Source organism: Astyanax mexicanus, chromosome 13 (genome assembly GCF_023375975.1).
Source record: "Astyanax mexicanus isolate ESR-SI-001 chromosome 13, AstMex3_surface, whole genome shotgun sequence".
In the NCBI taxonomy this organism is placed as follows: domain Eukaryota; kingdom Metazoa; phylum Chordata; class Actinopteri; order Characiformes; family Acestrorhamphidae; genus Astyanax; species Astyanax mexicanus.
This window is the reverse complement of record NC_064420.1, coordinates 8,555,983-8,562,345: the sequence shown is the minus strand read 5'-3', so window position 1 is coordinate 8,562,345 and position 6,363 is coordinate 8,555,983.

The following is a 6,363-nucleotide window of genomic DNA, read 5'->3' as shown; positions in this document are numbered from 1 at the left end:
GAATTCATATTAATATACAAATAAATATGAAAACAATAGCTTATGAATTATTTCATAAGCTTACGCTACCTCCCGGCCGCTGCGCTCCTCCAATGAACGTCGCCTCGCTTTGCCAAACACTCACACAAAGCAATCCAGACTGTTCTCATACAGAGTTCCCCAATGGTGGAACAAACTACCTTCCACTACCAGATCAGGAGAATCTCTCGCTATATTTAAGAAACTCCTGAAGACAGAGCTCTTCAAAGAGCACTTACTCTCCTAACACCTCTAACACACTAACTACTTCTAACCCCATTTCCTTCTTCCTCTTCTCTACTCCTCTATCCCATTATTTCCCTCTGACCTCCTTAAGGCCCTATCTATAGATGCTTTATTTTTAACTTCTATTATTTTTGTACTTAACCTCTTCTATTATTTGCACTTCAATATTGTAAGTCGCTTTGGACAAAAGCGTCTGCCAAATGTAATGTAATGTAATGTAATGTAATTATTTAATACCTCTTTATGTAAACAAGAACAAAAGTGACAATAGATCAATTCTTTGTATCAAGTGATACTGTTTTTATCAAATTGTGAAAGAACTGAAAAGAAGAACTATTGATACAAAAAAACAACAAGGTAAAAGATGGACTTTTTTGGACTTTTAATAATTTAAAGATTGTTAATGTTTAAATGTTTATATGTGGTGTTACTGTTGCATTTTCTCCTTGTATGTGTAATAATTTTTCTTGAATAAAGGTATTTAAAAAAAAAAAAAAAACAAAGGAGGCAAGGGGCTCGGGAAAGGAGGCGCCAAGTGTCACCGCAAAGTTCTTCGCGATAACATCCAGGGCATCACCAAGCCCGCTATCCGCCGTCTGGCGCGTCGTGGTGGTGTCAAGCGTATCTCCGGTCTGATCTACGAGGAGACCCGGGCCGTGCTGAAAGTATATATATATATATATATATATATATATATATATATATATATATATATATATATATATACACAGTTATATGAAAAGGTTTGGGCACCTTAATCATTTTTAGTTGTAAATATTTGGGTGTTTGCAACAGCCATTTCAGTTTGATATATCTAATAACTGATGGGCATTTCAGGATTGAAATGAGGTTTATTGTACTAACAGAAAATGTGCAATATGCATTAAACCAAAATTTGACCGGTGCAAAAGTATGGGCACCCTTATCATTTTATTGATTTGAATACTCCTAACTACTTTTTACTGACTTACTGAAGTACAAAATTGGTTTGGTAACCTCATTGAGCTTTGAACTTCATAGCCAGGTGTATCCAATCATGAGAAAAGGTATTTAAGGTGGCCAATTGCAAGTTGTTCTCCTATTTGAATCTCCTCTGAAGAGTGGCATCATGGGCTCATCAAAACAACTCTCAAATGATCTAAAAACAAAGATTGTTCAACATAGTTGTTCAGGGGAAGGATACAAAAAGTTGTCTCAGAGATTTAACCTGTCAGTTTCCACTGTGAGGAACATAGTAAGGAAATGGAAGAGCACAGGGACAGTTCTTGTTAAGCTCAGAAGTGGCAGGCCAAGAAAAATATCAGAAAGGCAGAGAAGAAGAATGGTGAGAACAGTCAAGGACAATCCACAGACCACCTCCAAAGAGCTGCAGCATCATCTTGCTGCAGATGGTGTCACTGTGCATCGGTCAACAATACAGCGCACTTTGCACAAGGAGAAGCTGTATGGGAGAGTGATGCGAAAGAAGCCATTTCTGCAAGCACGCCACAAACAGAGTCGCCTGAGGTGTGCAAAACCTCTGTTTGTGGCGTGCTTGTCATTCTTTCGCATCACTCTCAGTGGAGGAAATAAATATTTGATCCCCCACTGACTTTAAAAGTTTTAATACAAAAAAGTAAATGAAACGTCTCATCATTTTATGCCAGCTTTATTTCAACAGTGCCACATAGAATATCAAAATTACATGAAATGAGAAATAAAAAATAATTTGCAATTCATTGAGGGAAATAAGTATTTGATTCCCTAGTAAAACATTGACTAATGTTGGCTCTCACAGACCACTGACACACCCTAATCACAGTGAAGTCGTTACCTGGATGAGAGACACCTGTCCCAAATTGTCACCTGTGTAAAAGGCCACCTGCCAACAGTCTCAGTGACACTAAAACATCTCCACCATGGGCAAGACTAAAGAGCTGTCTAAAGATGTCAGGGACAAAATTGTTGACCTACACAAGGCTGGGATAGGCTACAAAGCCATAAGTAAGAAGCTGGATGAGAAGGTGACAACTGTTGGGGCAATTATTCGGAAGTGGAAGAGGTACAACATTACTGTCAATCGACCCAGGACTGGTGCTCCATGCAAGATATCACCTTGTGGAGTCTCATTGATCATGAGAAAGGCTAAAAATCAGCCAAGAACTACAGCTGAGTAACGATCTCAAGGCAGCTGGGACCACAGTCTCCAAAAAAAAACCATTGGTAATACACTGAGACGTAATGGTTTAAAATCCTGCAGTGCACGCAAGGTTCCTCTGTTCCAGAAGGCTCACATCCAGGCCCGCCTCAAGTTTGCCAATGAACATATTAATAACTCCGAGAGAGACTGGGAGAAAGTGCTGTGGTCAGATGAGACCAAAATTGAGCGCTTTGGCCACAACTCAACTCGACGTGTTTGGAGGAAGAAAAATACAGAATATGACCCTAAGAATACCATCCCCACCGTCAAGCATGGGGCCATGTATCGCAAAATCCTGGGTGACAACCTCCTTGCCTACAAATACTTATTTCCCTTAATGAAATGCAAATTATTTTTTATTTGTCATTTAATGTAATTTTCTTCGTTTTTCTTTTGATATTCTATGTGGCACTGTTAAAATAAAGCTGGCATAAAATTATTCATTTATTTTTTTTGTATTAGAACTTTTAAAGTCAGTGGGGATCAAATATTTATTTCCTCCACTGTGTGTATATATAAATATATATATATATATATATATATATATATATATATATATATATATATATATATATATAGTGCTGTACTCAGCGAATACATTCAGTTTATTTGTTCTACCCAGCGCCTGTTCTACCCTAGGTCTGTGCCTGTCGCTACATGTGGCTATTTAATATTCATTAGATGCCAGTACGTGATTGGAGTAGTAAAGGGGAGGTTCTTTGATATGTTTAAAGCAACTCTTTCGTGATTCGTGCTCTTTTGACCATGTGGGGGTGATGTCGCACGGTGAACCAATCAGCCGAGCCTTGCCTAACTACTCTTCAAAACACATTTGCGAGGTATGCGTCTGTTGTATCAGAGAATGGTGGAGACGAAAACGAAAGCGGTATGTCGTTATTGTTTTGCTGAGGTCGGCTATGTTTTGGGCAACACTTCAAACATGCTAAGTCACCTGAGACAGCGCCACCCAAGTGCTAAGATTAACGCGACAAAAAAGAAGATCCCTGTAGTGCAAACGCCACTGATATCTGCATTCAGGCATCCTTTCAATCACAATTCAGATCGGGCTACAGCCATTACAGCATCCATTGGAGCTTTTATAGCATCGAGGGTATATAGAGAGTATTTTCAACTGCTGGGGACGTTGTATCTGCTCTCACTGCTGACAATGTGGACAAACTGATTTTCTTGGCAAAACATATAAAGATTGAGTAAAATTGAATACTGTAAAACTAGAATTCTGGAACTGAGTTCTGCACTTTACATGTGGAAAGTTTTGTTTTCTGTTTAAAGGGAATTCAATTTATTATTTATAATTTTAATATTTTAATTTTTAACATTGGTTAAACATTTGAGAATATTTCATTTAACTTAATGGTACCAAGCAGCACTTTGAATTTATTTACTGTTTCAGTTTTTATATTGGCAATTTTTTGGTTAAATAACAGAACACGCTGTGGAAGAAAATGGTTCCCATACTGTACCGAAAACATGCCGAACCGTGACCCGTACATATATATACGTACATATATATACAGACATGTGTATATACAGACATCCCAAGTTACAAAAGTTGATTTCAGGGAGGTTAACCCCCCCCCCCCCCCCCCCCCCCCCGTCATTTTTCTTTTTGAAAGGCCCTGCCTCTGCTTTCCTTTTTTTTTTTCTTTATTTGACAAAAATTGACAGTTACAATATCACCAAAAATTGCACAACATCAAAAATATTTCATATCATATTACAATAATTATTAATATTGCCTCCGCCATGATCTGCGTTCTCACTCACTGAACAAATCCCATCAGGGAGGGGGGAAAAACACTGCCCGCCCACACTAAAAACTGATTGGCTGTCTCACAGACTCTTTGCCGGGAACAGTCCAATCAGAACCCTCTCTCCTTCCCACACGCGATTAGAGAAAAAAAGTCTATCGCCTGTGTGCGCGTTTGGGGCACTCGTTCTGAATTCCGGGAGATTATATGTGACTCACGGGCATCAGGGAGCCACTACCCAAATGCGGGAGACTCCCACAGCTTCAGGGAGACTTGGTTTGTCTGGTATATATATATATATATATATATATATATATATATATATATATATAATGTGTGTAAAAACAAACATTAATTTATTTAGATATGTATATACACTATTATCAGTGTTGGGCACGTTACTTTGAAAAAGTAATTAGTTATAGTTACTCGTTACTTCTCCAAAAAAGTAACTGAGTTTCTAACGGAGTTACTCCACTATAAAAGTAATTAGTTACCAGTAAAAGTAACTTTCGCATTACTTTTTATTATTCGCCCGTCAAAAAAAGGAAATCAATTATGCATTTACTATTATTATTATTAGAAAAATAACGAAAATAAACCCAAAATGTTGACAAAAATATAATCTAACGAATTTCAAAAAAATTAAAACGAAATTCTCCACACAACCAAAGAAAATTACTAAAACTTGTAATACTGAAAAAAGCGGAAAAACGCGTCTGGGGATGAAATTAAACAAACCAAGCCACACTCAAAGGAAATATGTATATATAAAACAAAACAGAATAATGGACAAAAACAACAATCTAATGACCGTTAAAATAGTATTAATATAACAGCTTCACCAAAAGAGAATAGAGCTTAGATCGGGCCCAAAAAACCGACCCGACCCAGCCGGAGCCCGTGCACATTCTGCCCAAGCCCTACCAAACCCGAACCATAAACTGTTATTATGAGCCCGACCCGAACCGCCCCATAAACTGTCTGTTTTCGGGCTGATTGAATGAGCAAAATATAATCAGAATTATGTTCATTAACACTGTAACATAGAAGCATAGAATTATTATTTAATTTAAATGATTTTTAAGAACAGCTACACACAATGCTGCAAGTCAAACGCGGAGGCGTTCACGTGCGCCCAGAGCTACATGATTACATTTTTTCATTTTTATTATAGTTTAATTTTATTTTGTTTTTATTTTTTCTGTTCAGTAAGTTTTTGGGTGGGCTTGCTAGCGCGAGCGCTTTACACAAGAACTAAAGGACCACGAGGTGCCGCGCACTCGGCACAACACCTCCCGCTGTACAACTCCGCTGTACAACAGCGCTTATAAATAAATTAAACACAAAAATTAGGGTATTCTATCAGTAATTTCAGTTCGTTTTAGTTAGTTTTATAAACACAAAATAAACAGTTCGAGATAGTTATGTTTTTTCCTTTTAATTACCGTTTTTATTAGATTCAGTTAACACAACTGTTTTTTCACTTTCAGTTTTCGCTATTTCGTTCGCTTTAGTGAACAATAATAATTGGTTACTTAGCAACATTGTGATTATCACACCAGAGCTTTATATAAAATAAAAATAGGAGCCCGATTTCGGGTCGGTCCTCAGGTCAGGTGGGATTCGGGCAGAGAATAAGCTCTAAAAGAGAAAGCAGCAGCACCACAAAAACCGGAGCAGCTAAAAAGAGCTTAATGTCCTTAATTCGGAACTTGGGCTGTCCACGGCAATCACTGAATTAATTAGAGCACGCAAATCGTCACAATTGTGCCTCACTTCACCACGCCAACCCACAGAGGAGGGGTTAACCAGGGCAAAGCCAGTAAAAAAAAAGCGGCTAAAGTAACGTGCAGTAACGGGGTGTCGGAAATGGTAACGGCGTTATAGTTACAGTCAGAGTAATTAGTTACGCCGTTACTCCCAACACTGACTATTATATATTATAATGTCCAGTGTGTATATGTGCTGTCCTAAGCACTACTGACTAGTGACACTAGTGACTAGTACATAGGTGGTCAAATAGTACATATAGTACAGCTATACACAGGGAAGTGAGATATTGCACCCAGTCTAGGCCTAGAGGACATAAAAGTACACATATTTATAGCACATAGTGGGAAATAGTAGCCTACTGGCAGCAGTGTC